Here is a 22,326-nt window from a genome sequence, read left to right on the forward strand (position 1 = left end):
TGCCTGGGGTATGTTTGATCTGATAACACGGTTTAAAACCTAAAAAGAATTGCAGGCATATTCGAGTGCCTTTCGTAGCTTTGCTCATTTTTGAAAATACAACCGGCCACACAATAAGACTTTCCTCTTGAGTTATTTGATAGTTCAGGAGAAGGAAATCTCTAAGCATCTATGCAGTTTATTTATGTTTACATATGGTTGTAAATTTGATTTTATTATACATACATAGATGTAGTATTTGCCAGGAGATCAAGCAGGTTATGCCAACCCCGGCCTACAGAAAAAAAGATTATAATAAAAGTCAGGCGTCCAGAAAGTTTAATATTTTGCCCTGGATTACCAGGCGTCATAATTTCAGAAACACACATTGCTCCGACACAAGCAGGACAACTCATACCCTACCAACAAGTATTTCACCAACTCGTACCTTTACATTATATGAATAAAGATTGATTACAATTTTCAAGGAATATTTTGTGTATTGGTTTAAAAATTTAATGTTTTCATTATAAGAGGTGGCATTATTGCAGATTTTGAACCAGCAGTGTGGCAGGCTCTCCGTCAGGTCTTCCCAGCAAAGATGCTCAATAGACACCAGGAGCTTAGACTACAGGTAAGATATAAGCAATATTTATAAACTGCATTTTGCAGTTACTTGTTAAGGTGCCGATTTACCAGAGGTGCTCTAGCCAAAAGGTCGAGAAAACCAAACATTGTATTAATATCACAGGACAAAAATATATTTAAAATAAAACATGAGCTTACCAACTAACAAACATACGGAAAGATAAGAAAAAGAAAAAAAAAACAGGTTTGTAAAAAATTTCATCTTATTTGATCTTGATATACGTATGACATTTTTTGTTTATGCATATGTATGTATTTAAACGATGCTTAATTAATTTCCGCCTACCCTCAATAGAACGTCATCTTTAAATTCACAAGAAAACTGATGGCTCTTCCATTCTTACCAGGGGAGCATATCCGCCCAGCGTTCAATAAGTTAAGGAACAGACCAGCACTCCATGGGAACCGCTCGTGCAGTACATCAACGACACGTGGATTACTAGTACCGTTTGGCCAGTCGGGTCGTGGACAGTATATATATGCAGCCAACCAGGACTAACAGCGATGTGGAAGGCTGGCATCAACAAGAAAGTGGGTGACGAGAAACAGCCATTCTATCTTCTCATACCAAAACTACACGTAGAGGCCTCCCTCCTGCCAGTACAGATGAACATGGGCTTTGAGGCCAAGTTTACCAGACACCAGAGGTCTTCAACAAAATAGATTAAGGTAAAGATTTTCGATCTGTGGGACCAGTACAGCCGTAAGACAATAACACACAGCAACCTTTTACGTAGTTGTAGCCAGTTAAATGGACCATCTCCAGACCTTTAAAGACACTTCTGTCAACTGACTTTTTGGTATATTTGATATATTAACATTTTAATATATGTTATTATGTTAAAGATGTTAATGATGCAATAAAGATTAAAAACCTTACGCTATCTTTATAATTCATTTCCAATTGGTGGGTTTAAAATTCGAAGTTACTATTATACTGTTATGCCGGTAGACTATGTAAAGGTACGAATTGGTAGAGTACGAGTTGGTGAAGGTACAAGATGACATTGATTCGCTCCGACGATCATCTTTCTTTCATCAGTCCCCCTCGGTACTATTTTTAAACTTCCGACGATCCTCTTGCTTTCATCAGTCCTCCTCGGTACGATTTTTAAACTTCCCACTATACTCATGCATTCATCAGTTTCCCTCGGTTCTCTTTTCAAACTTCCGACAATCTGTTGTATTCATCAGTTTCCCACGGTTCTCTACCTGTAAAATGGGAGAGTTGATTAGTAAAAATGAGTCGCCATAGAATTTAATTAGTAACTACAACATAATACAGCAAAATATAAGTTGTGCTTAAAGTAGGATGGCAAATGAATGAAAGTTTCTTCCTGACAATATATATGTAGATCGAGATTGGATGCGCAACAAGTCAAGGCGACGACGCGACAATGCCTTCCTTCTCCTATCCGCCGTTGAGGACGATTAATGTGGCAGAGCAGTCTATTCTCGTCCGAACTTGAGGCGCTTTTTCATAAACAGATGGAGCTTGAATGCACAAGAAATTCTAAAGAGATGAAGTTTGAATATCCAAGAAAATTCCTTTATAAGGCTTTGATTTTTTCAAAACAAAAACTTTTGAAGAAATGCATTAAAGTGCCAAAATATATTGAATGCAAGAAATTCTAACAGGTGGGAGCTAGAATATCCAAGAAATAGTTCCTTTATAAGTCCTTAAAAAATTGAGGAAACTCATTCAGTGCCAAAATATTTTTCAAGACTAAAAACTTTTAAAGAATCGCATTCGAAGTGCTGAAATGTTATATATATGCATTATACAATGGACAAATACTGAACATAAAACTAAATCTTCCCCCATATGACACAGACAAACTGGTACCCTTCCCTGTTAACTATAAAATCAGCATTTATGACCACACACAAAGGGGCTTTAACGACTGACTGAAATAACGAAGCCTCTTGCAACAGAAAGTGGGCTGTAGCACATTCTCCCTTTGTCTCAAGTTAAAAGGCTGTTTAGTCTATACATATATTATAAAACCAGTACTAGAATTAATATTTATGGACTAAACAGCCTTAAAATTATGATAAACCAAACCGGCAAATGAAAGACTCCTCTACATCAAAAGAATTTTGAATAGCTATACGATTCTTCAACTGTTTATGGGCAGTGGCATGCAAATCCTTCAAAAATCGATGTTACTGGATCTGTTTTACAGGACTAGAACTTAATTCTTCATCTGTTTACCCGGACGAGGCTAATCCTTGTCATCTGTTTGTAACGTACGAGACTAATCCTTCATCTGTTTACGGACGAGACTAATCCTTCATCTGTTTACGGACGAGGCTAATCCTTCATCTGTTTACGGACGAGACTAATCCTTCATCTGTTTACGGACGAGACTAATCCTTCATCTGTTTACGGACGAGACTAATCCTTCATCTGTTTTAGCGGACGGTGACTAATCCTTCATCTTGTTTACGGTCGGGAGACTAATCCTTCATCTGTTTATCGACGAGACTAATCCTTTCATCTGGTTTGACGGACGAACAAGACTAATCCTTCATACTGTTTTACGGACCGGAGACGACTAATCCTTCATCTGTTTTACGGAGCGAGGCTTAATCCTTCATCTGTTTACGGACGAGACTAAAATTCCTTTCATTCTGGTTTAGCTGACCTGAGGCTTAATCTTCTTCTCGTTTACCGGACGAGGACTAATCATTCATACTGTTTACGGACGGAAGACTAACTCCTTGCATCTGTTTTCCGGACGAGGCATAATCCCTTCCATCTGTTTACGGACGAGGCTAATCCTTCATCTGTTTACGGACGAGGCTAATCCTTCATCTGTTTACGGACGAGACTAATCCTTCATCTGTTTACGGACGAGGCTAATCCTTCATCTGTTTACGGACGAGGCTAATCCTTCATCTTTTGTTTAGCTGGACGAGGCTTGGATCCTTCATCTGTTTACGGACGAGGACCTATCCTTCATCTGTTTGACGACTATGGCCTTACTCCTTCATCTGTTTACGGAACGAGACCAATCCTTCATCCTGTTTTAACGGACGAGATCATCTGTTTTACGGACCGAGACTAATCCTTCATTCTGTTTACGGACGCGAGGCTAATCCTTCATCTGTTTGCGACGAGGCTAATCCTTCATCTGGTTTCCGGACGAAGGCTAATCCTTCAGGTCTGTTTACGGACGATGGCAAATCCTTGATTCCTTTTACGGTCGAGGCTAATCCTTCATCTGTTTACGGACGAGGCTAATCCTTCATCTGTTTACGGACGAGACTAATCCTTCATCTGTTTACGGACGAGGCTAATCCTTCATCTGTTTACGGACGAGGCTAATCCTTCATCTGTTTACGGACGAGGCTAATCCTTCATCTGTTTACGGACGAGGACTATCCTTCATCTGTTTACGGGACAGCGACTAATCCTTCATTCTGTTTTACGGACGAGACTAATCCTTTCATCTGTTTCACGGACCTCGGCCCTAATCTTCATCGTTTACGGACGAGGCTAATCCTTCATCTTGTTTACGGACGGGCTAATCCTCATCTGTTTACTGGACGAGACTAATCCTCATCTGTTTAACGGACGGGCTAATCCTTCACTCTAGTTTACGTACGAGCTTAATCCTTCCTCTTTTTAACGGGAACGAGCTAAGCCTTCATCTGTTTACGGACGAGACTAATCCTTCATCTGTTTACGGACGAGACTAATCCTTCATCTGTTTACGGACGAGACTAATCCTTCATCTGTTTACGGACGAGACTAATCCTTCATCTGTTTACCCGTACAGAGCTAATCCTTCATCTTTTACGGACGAGGCTATCCTTCATCTGTTTAAGGACAAGGCTAATCCTGCATCTGTTTAACGACGGCGAATCCTTCTCTTTTTTACGGCCAGGGCTATCCTTCATCTGTTTACGGACAAGGCTAATCCTTCTCTGTTTCGGACTAGGTAATCCTTCTCTTTTTACGGACCAAAGCTAATCCTTCATCGGTTTAACGTACGGTCTAATCCTTCATCTGTTTACCTGACGAGCTAATCCTTCATCGGTTTACGGACGAGACTATCCATCTGTTTCCGGACGAGGCTATCCTTCATCTGTTTTATCGCCCGATGCTGTCCGTCATCTGTTTACGGCCGAGGCTATCCTTCCTCTGTTTACGACGAGGCTAATCCTTCTCTGTTTACGGACGAGCTAATCCTTCAATCGGTACGGACGAGACTACCTCATCGTTTACGGACGCGACTACTCCTTCATCTGTTTACGGCGAGACTAATCCTTCAATCTGTTTAAGGACTAGGGCTAATCCTTCATCTGTTTACGGACGAGGCTAATCCTTCATCTGTTTACGGACGAGGCTAATCCTTCATCTGTTTACGGACGAGGCTAATCCTTCATCTGTTTACGGACGAGACTAATCCTTCATCTGTTTACGGACGAGACTAATCCTTCATCTGTTTACGGACGAGGCTAATCCTTCATCTGTTTACGGACGAGACTAATCCTTCATCTGTTTACGGACGAGACTAATCCTTCATCTGTTTACGGACGAGACTAATCCTTCATCTGTTTACGGACGAGGCTAATCCTTCATCTGTTTACGGACGAGCTATCCTTTTTTTTCATCGGTTTCGGACGAGCTAATCTTCATCGTTTACGGACGAGCTAATCTTTCACTGTTTGGGACGAGACTAACTTTTAATCTGTTTAGGACGAGGCAATCCTTCATTCTGTTTAGGACGAGGCTAATTCCTTATCGGTTTTTACCGGGACGAGGCTAATCCTTCATCTGTTTACGGACGAGGCTAATCCTTCAACTTCTCTGACGTGGCTGTTCGGGTCCTCCCACGTTTTTATAACAGAAAACTTTCTCTCTTATTACAGATATCAAATATTTCCGTTACGCAGAATTCGAAGTCAGTTACAAAAATTCATGATTGATAGTTTTTAATGCAATAACAAGAAACAATCAATTTTCTATCAACATGCCCTCTCATTTTGGTGCTATTGCCGATATTTCAAACATCTCTACGTGCGTTGTTTAAATCCACGGATACGCCGCTTAGATGACCTCCAAGGAGCACTTTCGTAAGTAAAGAATAAATTGGTAAACAAGGAAATGTGAAATAAAGGACGACATAGTGAGAAAATAAACAACCGTATACAGACAGATTCTCTCTCTCTCTCTCTCTCTCTCTCTCTCTCTCTCGTCTGATCTCTCTCTCTCTCTCTCTCTCTCTCTCACACAAAATAGATGGGAAGCAATGACTAAATATTGCTTAAATACGATGTGGCACACAGTTTTGGCCTCTCTCTCTCTCTCTCTCTCTCTCTCTAAAAAGAGAGCTTTGACTTTTACCTCAGTGGTGGTGTGGAAAAAAGTTTTACTGATAAAAACTTTTTTACGGGTATTTTTGTCTTAAAACTTAAGATGGTCGTAACTCGTCGATGAAGATAATATAATATTGGTCGTCACTGCTAGTTGTAGATATAATATAGCCGACAAAGAAATCTTTAATTCGTAATTCGAAAATTGAACAAGAAATATATCTCTTATCTCTAGTATTAATTAAATACTTCTAAAGTGTCATTATGTAATAATGATAAATGTGTCCATCTTAACTATTTTGTCAGTTCTTGTAGATGTTAAAATAAAATAAACCAAGTTTTAAGAGAGAGAGAGAGCGAGCAGGGCGGAATAGGAGGATGATGAAAAGCCCTTAAATCCTAGAAATTATAGCTTCAGGGTTGTCTCAGACATTAAAATGTCTGTCACACGTGTGTCAGTCGTTGCTTTTGTAAAATTGGCAACAGGGCAGATCTTTAAACGTCGGGCCTCGTCGTGGTGGCAAAACTATAAACCGTCAACTGTTTATGTGCGAGGCTAATCCTTCGAGCTACAGAATCTTGGTAAAATAAAAAACCACCTTATGAATAGCTGTCCATAAAAAAAGAAAAACAAAATCTTAAAATTCGTACATATTCAAAACTTACATTGAGGCTATACCATGCCGTCTCCACCCTACCCTTCTCCCTCCCTCCTTATGCATGAGTATTGCGGACTGAACTGCTTTGCAACTGCATGAAGCCCACTTATATAACAGCCTTCTATTTGAGCGACTAATTTTAGTGCTTACATAACAAATGAGAGAGAGAGAGAGAGCATACATATGTAGAGAACATGAAACTTTATCTCAAGATCTTTGTCAAGCAATTGTGCAGGAATCACACTGGAAAACACACTGGAAAAAGCACGGTAAATGAGAACGCAACTAAACCGAAAACAGGTCTTCCGACCTAAAACTATCATCATAATTGCAAAGAGTAGCACAGAACAAACTCCCGTCTTTATCAATAAGTGCCAACTGAGAATACTTTAACGCGGAAGACTTTTTCGGTTTGGGCGAGCAGCGTTTTTGTTGGCTACGTTCACATTAAGGCCCCGTCCACACGGTCGAGCTTTGGTCGACGAACTTTGTCCGATGTGACGTCAGAAGCGGAGAAACAGTAGGAAAAGTCAGAACTTTACCGCAGTTTCTCCGCTTCTGACGTCACATCGATCAAAGTTCGTCGAGCAAAGCTCGGCCGTGTGGACGGGTCCTTAAGGTGCGTCCACACGGTCGAACAATGTCTGACGGACAAACATTGTTACCATATCACAGGCGAAGCAGGATGACGTCATAAGCGTTGAAACGATGGAAGTAGATCTGGCTACAAACAGTGGTACCAGATGAGGTTATTTGCCAATGCTTTTACTCTGCTCACAAGGTAAAGACCGGCAGACAATTGTTAATTGGTAACAATGTTTGTCCGTCGGACATTGTTCGACCGTGTTGTGTTTTCCAGTGTTAGCAATTTAGAATGACTATTAAATAACAAGTGTGTTGCGCTTGAGATTTTGAAAACCCCCTCCAGGAGCTAATAAAAGTTGGCGACTTATTTAGGCGAAAACTCGGAAAGAGTTACTTTTGACTGGAACACTTAAAATCTCTCACATCAGCCGCAATATTTGCAAACAGTTTTTGAAGGCATTAATTAAGCAATCCATGTTGTCTACTTATCCCAAGCCAACTAATAAGACCTCCCCTATTAAAAGCAGACAAGACAAGAGACCCGTCTTCAAGCACATGTAGGCATAATGGTGCTCATTTGTGGCAACTTACTGAAATTTTGTTTGTAGGTTTTCTTACGTTGCATGGAACCAGTGGTTATTCAACAACGGGACCAACGGCTTTACGTGACCTCCGAACCACGTCGAGTGTGAACTTCCATCACCAGAATTACACATCTCTGACCCCTCAACGGAATGCCCGAGAATTGAACTCGCAGCCACCGAGGAGGCAGGCCAAGACTAAACCGACCACGTCACTGAGGCGCTACTTCGACTGAATCCTTCCCACCAAATGTATGAGAAGAAAGATACTATCTATACCCAGGTTTCATCGACAAGGGACTAAGTAATTAAGTGGACCGGATCTGGTACTCGAGTTGTAATTAGATACTACAGGATGTTTTCGTAAAGGGTTATTTACTTCATAATCTTTAACTGGACAAGGAAGTAAACTTACATAATGCCAATAAGCTTTGTTAAGTGTGAAAAAACTGATGTCAAAAGTAATAATTCATGTTTCTTGTACATTTTATGTATGAGGTATTAATCTGTGATTGTTTGGATTGCACCAGATTTGAGTATCTGTAAAGGTACTTCATTTGTGAATGGTTTAGGTAAACTTTTAAGTTTATTAAAGATTTTGATGATTTGACTAAATATGTAAGTTTGATGATTTGACTAAATATAAAAAATTATACATTAATATATGTACTAAACTTTTTTTAAATTTAGTTTAAAATAAAAGAAAAAACTAGTCTATAGACTTCACGACCCTTTTAAGAGCACATAGCACCAATCAATAGAAACTTGTGATACCGAGGTCAATTATGGCTGGTTGATAGCAATTAAGACTAGATACAACAATTCTTGGAACGTACAATACAATTCTGAACAGGCGGCTTATATAAAAACTAAACCTGGTATTTTAAATGGGTAATACATTTTCAAACTTCAACGCTAACGTGCCATTCTTTTTACGAAGCGCACAAGCACACAGAGAGAGAGAGAGAGAGAGAGAGAGAGAGATAGCCAGAGAGAGAGAAGATGAAGGAGAGAAGACCGGAGTGAGAGAGAGAAGAGAGAGAGAGAAGAGAGAGAGAGAGAGAGAGAGAGAGAGAGAGAGAGAGAGAATTTTTTGAAAATAAGGAAGGAGTCGAGAGACAGAGCCTCAGCTTCACACTGTGAAGCTTAGTTGCGAATGACTATGATGAATGTTAAGTCTATTATGGAGTGAAACGGCGCAATACAAAACAACAACACGTATGCCAATAGAAATGATGCAGAGTTGTCGGATATTGCCCAGTCAAGAATGAAGCCAGAAAAAGAGGGGGCAGGTGGGGGGACAGGGCGCTGACCAAGTTACTACTATTCCACACCGTCAAAGTGGAAAGGCAATATGGAAGGGCTTGCCCCAAGGGTAAACTTCCATGAAAACACACGACCTCGCTGGAAAGCCCTTACGAATCCATTATACTTGGTTAGTACTCTGCTTTGATTAGCGAGCACCAATGAAAATCAGACCCTTGAAACTCGCAATAGACCTCAAGACACTAGTATTCGGGTTCGGGGCAGTGCATCACAATATGAGCTATGCAGTGAATTTTGCAGACTCCAAATAGAATTGTTCATAAAAATTCAGCGAAAGTGTTGCTGAAACATGGCCAAAGTAACCCGCAAAGAAATCATGTGGAATAATACACTGGCCATTGAAAAAGCTTGTGTACAGCATCTAGAAAATCACCTTAAGTTTTGGAAAGTTCCAACACCCTTGCAAGCTCACGTAACCTCACAGGAGGATGCTAACTCCAACACATCCACTTCAATATGAAGTTTTCATTATAAAATGATATTGTTATGTTACAATAAAGTTTCATACATACTTACCTGGCAGATATATACATAGCTAAGACTCCGTCGTCCCCGACAGAAATTCAAATTTCGCGCCACTCGCTACAGGTAGGTCAGGTGATCTACCAGCCTGCCCTGGGCGGCAGGACTAGGAACCATTCCCGTTTTCTATCATATTTTCTCTCTTCCACCTGTCTCCTGCGGGGAGGCTGGGTGGGCCTTTAATTGTATATATCTGCCAGGTAAGTATGTATGAAACTTTATTGTAACATAACAATATCATTTTCATACAATCAACTTACCTGTCAGATATATACATAGCTGATTGGCACCCTTTGGTGGAGGGTAAGAGACAGCTACTTTATGGAATAGACAGGTAAACAACATATGTTGTAGGTATAAATAAAACCTTGGTTCCTACCTGATAGGTGTAGACTTCCTGGGTGTTTGCCCAGTAGTCTGCATCACCTCAAGAAACTTTAGCGAGATATATGATCTATGGCCAAGAGTTCTTGTGGGTCTGCCGAAGGGGTCTTATCCGCTTACTCGGCAGAGCCTGAAAGGACTTTGTCAATGGGTGCTGATCCACTTATATGACAATACACCTTATTAAGGAGCACACAACCAATCCCGACCACCTGATCCTAACCACGTTAGAAATAAAGATTGTTCCGAGTTATCCCCGAACTCTTCACAACAACCATAACTCAAAAAACACACTACGCACACATACATAATTTTCTAAAAAAAATTTTTATACTCTTCTAATTAGATATGACAAGTCTCTTACTGAACAACATAGACGGCCGCCCGTGCTAAACCAAGTCCTTCTTGTTAGAAGAGACTCCAGACCATATCTAAAAAGAAGGAAAGTATATACTTAAGGATTGGTGTCGGCTCCCGTACCCAGGATCGTATCCGCCGATACGAAAGGACCCAGAGAAAAACACTTCTCATAGGTCACACGAACGTCTTTCAAGTAATGAGATGCAAATACTGAGTTGCATCTCCAAAATGTCGTATCTATGATGTTTTTAAGCGACATATTCTTATGAAACGATAGAGACGTTGCTACTGCTCTCACTTCATGAGCTTTCACTTTCAACAGTCGAAACTCTTCGTCAGGACAGACCTTATGCGCGTCTGTAATGACGTTCCTCACAAAGAATGCCAGAGCATTCTTGGACATCAGTCTTGTGGGGTCTTTTACCGCGCACCAAAGACCTTGCCTAGAGCCTCCCATCTGATGCTTTCTCTGAAGGTAGAACTTCAGAGCTCTTACAGGGCATAGAGACCTCTCTGCTTCTCTTCCTACGAGACTCGATATGCCTTTGACTTCGAATGACTTAGGCCAGGGATTCGTGGGATTCTCGTTTTTAGCTAAAAACAGGGTCTTAAACGAGCAAATAGCTGAGTCTCCCTTGAATCCTACTTTATCCTGCAGAGCATGTAATTCACTAATTCTCTTTGCCGTAGCTAAAGATAACAGGAATAGGCTTTTTCTGGTGATGTGTCTAAACGATGCCAGATGAGGAGGTTCGAACCTTTCGGATGAAAGGAACTTGAGAACCACGTCTAGGTTCCAGTTAGGAGGGACCGGTTCCTTAGACTTTAAAAGTCTCCAAGGACCTTATGAGATCGTGGAGATCTTTGTTATCTGCCAGATCTAATCCTCTATTCCTGAAGACTGCCGAGAGCATACTTCTGTATCCCTTTATTGTGGATACAGCTAGATGAGATTGCTCTCTCAGGAATAGAAGGAAATCCGCAATTTCCGCTACAGAGGTAGTGGAGGAGGACAACTTCTTAGTTCTACACCACATTCTAAAAACCTCCCACTTGGACTGATATACTTGCCTAGTGGAGGTTCTGCGGGCTCTCGCGATCGCGCTTGCAACTTCGCGAGAAAACCCTCTCGCTCTGACGAGTCTTTCGATAGTCGAAAGGCAGTCAGAGCGAGAGCGGGAAGGTTTTGATGATACCTATTGAAGTGTGGCTGTTTGAGAAGATCCATCCTTCTTGGTAGGGATCTGGGAAAGTCTACAATCCACTCCACCACCTCCGTGAACCAATCTTGAGCCGGCCAAAAGGGGGCTATCAATGTCATCCTCGTCTCCTTTGAAGCCACAAACTTTTTCAGTACTAGTCCCAGGATTTTGAATGGAGGAAAAGCATAGACGTCTACGTGAGACCAGTCCAGCAGGAAGGCATCTACCATAAGAGCTCTGGGTTCTTCCACGACCGAGCAAAAGACTGCCAGCCTTTTGGAGATGAATGTGGCGAAGCGATCCACATGAGGGGTCCCCCACAGAGACCAGAGATCTTGACAACCTCTTCGTGTAGGGTCTCCACTGTATGAAGGACCTGGTTCCTCCTGCTGAGTCTGTCCGCCCTCACATTCTTTACTCCCTGAAACGAACCTTGTAAGAAGGGAGATGTTCCTCTGAGACGTCCAAAGTAAAAGATCTTTCGTCAGTTCGTAAAGGAACGAGGAGTGAGCCCCTCCTTGTTTTCGAATGTAGGCAAGTGCCGTGGTACTGTCCACATTTACTTGCACTACTTTGTTCGAAACAAGAGGTTCTAGACTCTTCAAAGCCAGGTGTACGGCGAAGAGCTCTTTGCAGTTTATGTGCCAAGACACCTGCGCTGTTTCCCAGGTGCCTGACACCTCCTTCGAGCCTAAAGTTGCTCCCCAACCTTTCTCCGACGCGTCTGAGTACAACACTAGGTCTGGGTTCTGGATTTTTAGAGAGATCCCTTTGTTCTCTTTCAGAGGGGGCAACCACCATTCCAAGTGCGATCTTATCTCCACTGGAATGGGAAAGGCGTCTGAAAGTTGTCCAGTTTTCCAACTCCAAGACCTCTTGAGGAAGAATTGAAGCGGACGTAAATGAAGTCTTCCTAGTGGGAAGAACTGTTCGAGCAAGGAAAGGGTCCCTAGAAGGCTCAACCATTCCCTCGCCGACGTCTGTTCCTTCCTTAAGAAGAGAGAGACTTTCTGCAAACCTTTTGCGATTCTCTCTTGCGAAGGAAATACTCGAAAACCCCGAGAATCCATCTGAATCCCCAGATAGACTAAGTTCTGTCTGGGGGTCAGCTGTGACTTTTCGAGGTTCACGAGTAATCCCAACGCTCTGATCAGGTCTAAAGTTAATGTAAGGTCCTCCAAGCACTGTCTCTGATCTGGCCCTGATGAGCCAGTCGTCCAGATACAGAGAGATATTTACTCCTTTGAGGTGAAGAAACCTCGCCACATTCTTCATCAGGCTTGTGAAGACCTGAGGAGCTGTGGAAAGGCCGAAACACAAGGCTCTGAACTGAAAGATCCTTCCCCCCGTCATGAAACGGAGGTACTTCTTCGATGAAGGGTGGATCGGGACGTGAAAATAGGCGTTCTGGAGATCTAGAGACACCATCCAATCTCCTTGTCGCAATGACGCAAGAACTGAGGCAGAAGTCTCCATCGAGAACTTCTCCTTCTGAACAAATTTGTTCAGAGAGCTGACGTCTAGTACTGGTCTCCAGCCTCCCGAGGCCTTCGCAACCAGAAAAAGGCGATTGTAAAACCCTGGGGAGTTAACCCTGGGGAGTTTTGATCCAGTACTAGTTCTATCGCTCTCTTGTCCCACATCTGCTCCACCATCGATCGAAGAGTATCCCTCAGCACAGGATCCTTGTACTTGGCTGTTAGTTCCCGCGGTGTTGACGTCAGGGGAGGAGTGATCAGGAAAGGGATACGATATCCCTTCCTTATTACAGACATCGATGAAGCGTCTGCGTTTATAAGTGCCCAGGCCTCCACAAATCCCAGGAGCCTGGCACCTACTGGTGCTTGGAGGAGAGAAGCATCACTTTCCCTTTTTAAAGGGACGAAAGGCAGACCTACCTCTCTTCTCAGGAGCCTTCCTTCTTGCGGGAGCTCTGGAGGTCGGGCCACCTCGAAAGGGCTGAACTGATGTACTCGGTCCTTTCTTGTCCGTTGCAGTAGCAGGTTTCTTCTTCCTTGCTGACTGCGTCAGAAGGTCTTGAGTCGCCTTCTCAGTTAATGAACGAGAAATGTCTTTCACCAACTGAGAAGGTAACAAAAAGTCTGACAAAGGAGAGTACAGTAGCGCTGCCCTCTGAGAGTGGGACACCGCTTTGGTCAAAAAGGCACTATACACTGTCCTCTTTTTAAGAAGACCTGCTCCAAATAAAGAGGAGATCTCAACCGAGCCATCTTGAACCGCTTTGTCTATACAAGACAAAATACACAGAAGGACTTCTGGTTCGAGTCCTTCAGAATCATGGGCTTTCTTGGACATCACCCCAAGGGACCAATCTAAGAAGTTGAAAACTTCCAATACATGAGAGAGTCCCTTGAGGAGATGGTCCAGTTCTGAAATGCCCCAAGTTATACGGGCAGAGTTTAAACCTTGTCTACGTGAAGCGTCAACTAAGGTCGAAAAGTTCGCTTCTGACGAAGACGGAAGAGAAATACCCATATTCTCTCTCGTCTGATACCAAATGCCTCTTTTACCAGCTAGTCTCGCTGGAGGCATGCAGAAGACCGTTCTTACCAACTCCTTCTTCGACTTCATCCAAGAGTCTAAAGACTGAAGAGCCCTCTTCATCGAAATGGCGGGCTTCATTCTAAGAAAAGACGAAGACTTCTTCGTCTTTGCACTCGAGAAAAGAGAGCGCGGAGAAGGAGGAGAGGCAGGAGTCAAGTCGTCTCCATACTCCTCTAGAAGCAAGGCTGTCAAAACTTTATAGTTCGACAGTCCTTCTCTTCCCTGATACTCCTCCTCCGAGTTTACTTCTAACTCGGGGTCTAGATGAGTCTCCGCTGACAATTCAGTACGTCTTTCCTCTGGGGGAGACAAACTCCTGATAGGAGAGGGGCTAAGGGAATGATATTCCTTCCTCTTCACAGCTTTAATAGTCTTGGAAGGCGCCAAAAGCCTAGGCTTCTCTCCATAAATGGATGACGCTTCCCGCTTGGATGACGCTTCTCGTCCGCCAAGCGTCCTGGCTGACGCCTCCCGCTTGTCTGGCTGCTGACGTCTGGATGACGCCTCGCGCCTGGAAGACGCTTCGTTCTCAACAGGCGTCCTAACTGGCGCCAATACTTTGGTTGGAGCCTCGCGCTTATAAGCCGCTTTAAATGACGCTTCATGCCTAGAAGACGCCTCACGTCTATCTGGCGTTACGTGTCTGCCGTAAGATTTTCCCGATCTCGCTCTCGAAACCGAAGCCTCTGCGATATGTTTGGAAGCTTCACGTCTGCATGACGCCTCTCACTTTGCAGGGGAGAGAGGAAGAGACTTCTTGATTGGAAGAGCAACGTCCTTCCTACGAGGAGGATCCCTCGCTAACACTCCCACCAAAGAGGCTAGTTGCTCCTGTACTGCCAAGAGAATCTTCCTTGAAGCTTCTCCCACGTCATCTTCCATCGGGGGAGAAGTAGGAAAGTGTTCTTCCACGTCCACGTCGGGTGACGCTGACGCCACCTTCGCCTTCTTAATAGACGAGGGTGCTTCATCTGAGAAATGCTCCGGGCTCGAATCTAATTCAGGTTCTTTCAAATGCCGTTTCAGAGGCCTAGATAAATCCGACTCCTTCCACCCTCGTTTAGGAGAGGGAGAGGACGAGAAACACTCACGCAGGACGCTTTTTCTAAAGCGCCCCTGAGCAGCCTGCAACGAAACAGAGCCTGCTGAAGGGATGTCTGACCGTTGGGGATTCCCCACGACCTCCTTAAGGCTTTCGACTTTCCTTCTCCTCTGGGCATGGGAGCTTGGAAGAGGTCTAGGCCTGGGAGCGTCGCAGGGACGATCAAACGCCCCCTCCACAACACTGGGAGAACTCACTTCACTGTAATGCTCACTTTCACTAGCCTTACCTTGTAAGTCCGCCATTTTGGACTTCATCTGCCGAATTGTACCTTTCAGATCGGCGATTTCCGAGGCCGATTCCGAAAGTAAAGCTTGTGAATTAGACAAATAGGGAGAATCCAAATCATCAGGATTAGAATAAGGATCAATAAAAGGCTCAATAGGCCTTGTACTCACACCTTTCAGACGTCTAACCCTATCCCACTCTAACTTCTTCAAATAAGAAGTTAAAGTCTTCCATTCTTCTGCATTTAATCCCTCACATTCATGACAAGTATTAGTAGCAGAACACTGAAACCCCCTACATTTACGACATACAGTGTGAGGATCAACCGAAGCTTTCGGTATCCTCACCCTGCAGCCTACATTCACACACATTCTCACACTCACATTTGAATCAGACATACTGAGAAAAATCCAAAAAGCAAGTCCAAAATCAGTCCACAGTAGCGAATGCCAAAAACACGATCCAGATACGTCACCAAAAAGCCGATAAACGATGATCAAAGGATGAAATAAGAATCTAAGTCAGGAGGTAATAGCAACAATGTTGATACCACCGGCGACAGAGAAAATATGATAGAAAACGGGAATGGTTCCTAGTCCTGCCGCCCAGGGCAGGCCGGTAGATCACCTGACCTACCTGTAGCGAGTGGCGCGAAATTTGAATTTCTGTCGGGGACAATGGAGTCTTAGCTATGTATATATCTGACTGGTAAGTTGATTGTATGAAAACTAATATTGTAATACTTACCTTAACACCTGAATTAGCCCTGGTCACTGACCAGCCCGAACTATATCCCCACAGAATTACCCACAATTGGGTAATTTTTTTTTTTTAACTACCAGCGTTACCAATGCTGCAGGTAAACCCCCTTCTACTGAGTTACCTGGACCTGCCGGCAGAGCGCTCTCCCTTCAATTGCACTAATCACTAATCTTGAAGAGGGGAGGAGGGTGGGAGTCATTCAGGTGTTCAGGTAAGTATCACAATATTAGTTTTAATGAAAACTTCATATTGCAATACATCACCTGAACACCTGAATTGGCCTGATTAACAACATTTAGAAGGAGAGGGGTTCAATCACAATCAGCCCGACCACTTACGCAATCATGCGCAAGGTATCAAGCTTCACCTACGATGCATTATAACTCACCCGTATATTCAGTTCTTTGGACGAGAATGCCGGCGGAGAGAGTACCTTGTGTCAGTTTCATCTCTGTCCAGATGACCTCCCATGTGGCTGCTTGGCCTCTCATGAATGGAGGAGGAGCTGCCTGAGCAGCTCCTTCAGGTTCCTTGTTGATCACCGCTGGCGAAGAAGTACGTCGGGCGCGTCGTCGTCGTCGCCGTTCATCCCTGCTATCTGCCTACCTATTTTTCTCTTTGTAATGTGTGCCGTTAATGAAGAAAAACAAAACTGGAAAAAAATTTTTTTTTGCTAATCTACAGACCTAAGGCAATAATCCCCTCCCCCCTCTGTTCACTAATACTCGATGTACAAACTTATCGAACTACCGCATTAGCGGCTACGAAAGGTCCCAGCGAGTAACCATCCATCGAAGTGAACTGAATGTCCTTAAGATAGAAAGACGTGAAGACAGAAGCTGATTTCCAAGTTGCTGCTTCCAAAATCGATGATACTGAATAGATCCTTAGGAAAGCCGAAGAGAAAGCTATTCCTCTAATGGAATGTGCTCTTGGGTGAGAATCGCTGCTGCTGGGATTGGCAGGAACGTTACCTGAAGCCTGAGTAATAACTTCCCGTAGGAAAAAACTGACCGCATTCTTTGAAATGCCTCTAGGGGGATTCCCCGGTGACACAAATAACGTCCGCGGATGAGGCAAGAGCTTTTCTGTGCGTGCTAAATATGTCTTTAGTGCACGAACCGGACAAATGCGCATTTTCAGTTCGTCGTTCCCAACAAAATCTTCCAGAGAGGAAACTTTAAATGCTCTCGGCAGGGGAATGGTTTCCGATTCTGATTTGGTGACAAATTCCGGTATGTACGAGAGAGATATCCCTACCGGAAAACGATACTGTCCCAGATACTGCTTGTATCTCTCCCACTCTCTTCGCTGTAGCAAGTGAAACCAAGAACTCTGCATATTTAAAACTGCTGCTAAATCCCACAAAGGGGCCCGAAGCGGTACCATAGGGCGTTCAATTTTGAGCGACCTTAGGAGATTGTGCAATACCCTGCTGTTAGACAACTCCGGGAGATGAAACTGGAACGTACTACTCAGCATAGACCTATATCCCGTTATAGTCGAGTATGACAACTTCTTGTGTTTCCTGAGAAACAGGAGGAAATCCGCAACCTTCGCGACGGTAGGAAGAGAGATACTATGTCTTCCTTCCTACACCAGCTCCTGTACATTGCCCACCTAACTTGATAGATTTTTTTAGTAGACTTTCTTAGACATAGTGAAAGCTGGTGAGCCACTTCCTTAGAGCCCCGTACTGCGCGCCGCTCGCTGGATAGTCTCCACACAGCTAGGGTGAGCACGTTTCCCCCGAAGGGGGGAAACGCGTACACGAGTGGAGCATTCACATCTGTAGTGCACGACATGGGATCCGCTACCGGGGAGAAGTAGGTTGGAAGTCGAAAATTCAGTCTTGTGGTGAAAAGGTCTACTGTAGCCGGCCATCTCTTTAGCAAGAGCTGGACTTCCTCTTGTACTAAAGTCCACTTGCCCCCTAGTACTTCTAGACTGACTCAGTGCATCCGCCAACACGTTTAGTTTCCCCGCTATGAACTGGGGAAGGAGAGAAACCTTGTGCGATTCGCACCACCGAAGTATCCTTTGTGCAATCATATTTAGCTTCACCGACCTTGTTTCCCCTTGTTTCTTCAGGTAAGCCAACGCAGTCACGTTGTCCGAGAAAAGCGCTACCGCTTTTCCCCTAACCAACTCTGAAAACCGTGTTAATGCTTTCTCTACTGCTCTCAACTAGCGATAATTTATCGATTCCTCCTGATCCGGATCCCTCCAAAGGCCTGAGTTCCCTCTAAGGTTGCGCCCCAACCTTGATCCGAGGCATCTGTAAATAGATGAACGTCCAGAATCGGGAGGGCCAGACTTACGCCAGCAGTCAGGTGAGATTTGTCTGACCACCACCGAAGATCCTCTAGGCAGGAATCGTCCCAGATTACCACTGCGCTCTCTTCCCAAAAGTCCCAAAGATTCCTGAGACATTCCTGCAGAGCGCGCATCCGGAGAAGAGATCCTGGAACAATAGATTGGGAAGTTTCCATGTGGAATTTCGTCGAGACCACCAGTTGATTGAGACCCGACAAGTCTAAAATCGGTCTCCATGAACCTCCCGTCTTGGCGGTCACGAAAATCCAGCTGTAAAACCCCGGCGAAGGGGAAGCAGGTTCTATTGCTCCCTTCTCTAAAAGTGACCGAATCTCCGCTGCCAAGGCCATACCCTTGATGGAGAGCACGGAATAACTGGCCCGGTGAATAGGAACATTGGATAGGGGAGGTACGGAACAGAATGGACGAGGGCAACATCTAATTGCGAAAACCCCTCTTCGCTGCTGAAGGCTTCAAAGTTACCTTTGTGGAAGCCTTAGCGGAGAACCGCACCTTCTTAGGGGACCTAACAGGAGACCAAGAGCTGGTACACTTACCAGGTGACGGTATACGCGCACCCTTAGGGGATCTGACACCTTGTGCCACAACCTGTATCATCACTTGTTGCGACTCTACTGCTGATGTTGAAGAGACAAAGTTTACCATCGCCGCAACTTCATCCTCTTTGAAGAGTTTGTCGCAGAGTGCGAGGGGCGCCCTGGACAGGGCCCTCTTATGGATATCTGGGAAATGGGCGGGAAGATGGCTCAAGAATAACTCTCTCCTCTTCTTCCCAATAAAGGTAGTACCGGCCGCTGCGACATTTGCTTGACGAGTCAATCCCATCGAAACAGATGTGACCAGATTATCGAAAAGGACCGGGTCCGGTGGAATGAACCCGTCTTTTCAAGAAGCCCATCAAACCTGACAACATCCACATCAAGTGTGAGAGCGCTTTGGACTGGTTCCGAAAGGTGCCCTCCAAAATGGTCACTTCTCTCAAGGTGATTCCTACCTGTCTAGACGACGAGGGAACTCTCGCTAAAAGCGCCTCTACCGATTCATTCAGGGGAACTCTTTTACCCGACGAAGGGTTACCCGTTACTCCATACACATTCTTCCGGGATGAAAATAGGAGAAGAATCCTGTCTACCTGAACCCACTATAGAAGTCAACCTAACATCCGCCTCTCTCAAGGACTGCTCCACCCGACCAAACCAGGTCAACTTACAGGACGTGCGAGGTATTGAAGGTTTTGTGGAATATAATTCCTTGAACATTGCCTGAATAGGGTGTACTGGATCTTTCGCCACTCTCGACTGAGGGAACAAATCGTGAATAAATTGTACTATCCTTTTATATTCACTTTCTCCCGCTTGGGGAAAACTCTCTTTCACGATAGGGACTAATTCTTCCAACGACTTTTCCCTATCTGGATCCTCCGATCGGAGAGGAGCAGGACAAGACAGGATGAACTTCAAACTTAACCGACTGCAAAGAGGGGGAACTTTTGAAAGCACTGTCTAACCAGAACTCTATAATTCTGAGACAAACCTAGAATATTAGCGTTATACTCTGCCAAGTTAAATGTTATTTAATCAAATTGGTTACCACCAGCCCCTGAATCTGTAAAGGGACCCCGCTGGGAAGGAAACTTTCGAAGAAGAAGGGATGGCCTCGAAATTTTCAACAGGTCTCGCTTCTGATACAGACTTAATGGATGACTTAATATCCTACGGAAAACACGAGGACAGAAACAGAACTTCCATCTGATCCAATGCCGATCCTGTAAAGATAGCCGAATCTGAACCCGAAAGGCACTGCTCTGGCAGCTTCTCATCCTTAACCTCTACACTATGATCCATAACAGTCTTGGTCTCACCTATTGCTAATTCACACTTTTTACTTATGCTTTTAGGGGAAAGGGGGAATTCTGCTGCTGATACTGCCTACTCCGCGCCAGGGGGGGCCGGCGGATTCTACCCTTTGGGCTTGCGGTTCCCCATAACCCCCACCACCTGTTAGGGCTTGTTCTGGAACAGGCAGGAGAGCTGAAAAAGAGCGGTTAAAATCCACACTCCTATTATTATCCTTATCCTAATTCAATTTTGTCAACAATTCAGTAAAAAGACTGGTTATACTTGATGACAATTTATCCTCTAATTTCTTGAATAATACAGCTTCTAAACTATCTTCTTCCACTTTCTTAGGTTCTGTCACCTTACGCTTATTCTTCGACTAGAGTTTTCCTATGTTTTAAATATTTCTCCATCTGGTCCAATGACCAGTCCCTACACTCCTGACATCTCTGTTTGACCCCACATTGTACCTCCCTACAACTAATGCAACGTGAATGTCTGTCATGTTTCAGGGTACTCATCTGCTTCTTGCAGGCAATACAAGGTGCAGCAGATGAGGATGACTTTGAAGGTGCAGCCGGGGAAGTTTCTTTCTGAGGCGTGTCCATAATAGAAAAGTCCAATCAACGCTTTAGTCAAATCCAAAATCCAGAAGAGGCCCAAATGAAGTCCAAAACGTAATCCAAGGTTCATCAACAAAACAGCAGGTTAATCTGTGGGTCGGGCTAAAGACCAAAATCTTCGCTTGAGCTGGGAAACTTCCTAACGCTCGATCGAACAAAAAGCAATATAAGGGAGAGCGCTCTACCGGCCGGTCCTGGCAACAGCGTTGCCAACGGTGGTACAGGTAACTCAGTAGAAGGGGGTTTACCTGCAGCGTTGGTAACGCTGGCAGTTTAAAAAAAATTACCCAAATGCGGGTAATTCTGTGGGCATATAGTTCGGGCTGGTCAGTGACCAGGGCTAATTCAGGTGTTCAGGTGATGTATTGCAATATTAAGAGTAGATGAAACTTACAAGTAGTCTCAATAGTTTAGTCTTCATAGAAATTGGCAATAATGACGCCGGAAATCCCATTAACTAAGTTCAAGGCAAGCAATTACATTTTTTTTGCTTGGGTGTCTTGATCACTATTACGCTAGACACACAAGAACTATTAGAAACTTGATTAACGTATGTAGTATGTAGGCATTTTGGGACTCAATAACGATTGCATATAATCCTTGAAAATGAAAAACCAAAATAATTTGAATATTCTGCAAAAAAATTAACTCCTCTCCGTTATATATAGTCAGACACTGAAATGGACTGATGTGTTTGGCCTTTCATACAGTTATTAAATGCTATAGGAAACTACTAAAGTAGTACAGCATTATTTTTCACTGAACTTTCATGATGGCATCAGACTACATTAGCCTTAATTTTGAGTGCGGGGTTGAGTGTTCAATTTTAATTACATGGTGATGTACCCGATTCACTCTTAATAAACTATATACAGTACATGTGTAATCGATCTAGAACTTGTGTTTTCTAATCATGGTACCTTGCTAACAGACAAGACATTCTTCGGCGATACCCTCTAGCTACTAATGGGATCAATGAAGTCATAAAACTATAATTCTTTTGGAAAATGAAGGTAGGAAAACTTCTAAAGCGGGAGGAAACTGTGAGGAAAAATGACTCGGCAGCAAAGAAACTGGTAATCTCTTTCAATATCGTATCTTTACTACACACCCAGCTTCGAAACGCATGTTTAACTTACGTCATCAGAATCTATAGTAAGCGTGAATGTCGTTAAGCCTTCCAGAATGTCGGTGGTATTATTATTATTAACGGCGAGGTAACATTCACTGCTTTGGTCAACTGCTTTCTAAGGAAACAAAAACAGTTCCTCTGAGAGAGAGAGAGAGAGAGAGAGGAGAG

General features: G+C 43.8%; 1 long non-coding RNA gene across 1 annotated transcript in view; it reads right to left on the reverse strand.

Annotated features, from left to right (window-relative positions):
• Nucleotides 1–447: 447 nt before the first annotated feature.
• Nucleotides 448–22,326, reverse strand: part of LOC135198561 (uncharacterized) — a 32,415-nt gene continuing 10,536 nt past the window's right edge. Inside the window, exon 2 of the long non-coding RNA XR_010310836.1 lies at nt 448–1,839. This is a non-coding gene — a long non-coding RNA (uncharacterized LOC135198561). The remainder of the gene's footprint in view (nt 1,840–22,326) is intronic.

Source organism: Macrobrachium nipponense, chromosome 22 (assembly GCF_015104395.2).
Source record: "Macrobrachium nipponense isolate FS-2020 chromosome 22, ASM1510439v2, whole genome shotgun sequence".
Classification (NCBI taxonomy): Eukaryota; Metazoa; Arthropoda; class Malacostraca; order Decapoda; family Palaemonidae; genus Macrobrachium; species Macrobrachium nipponense.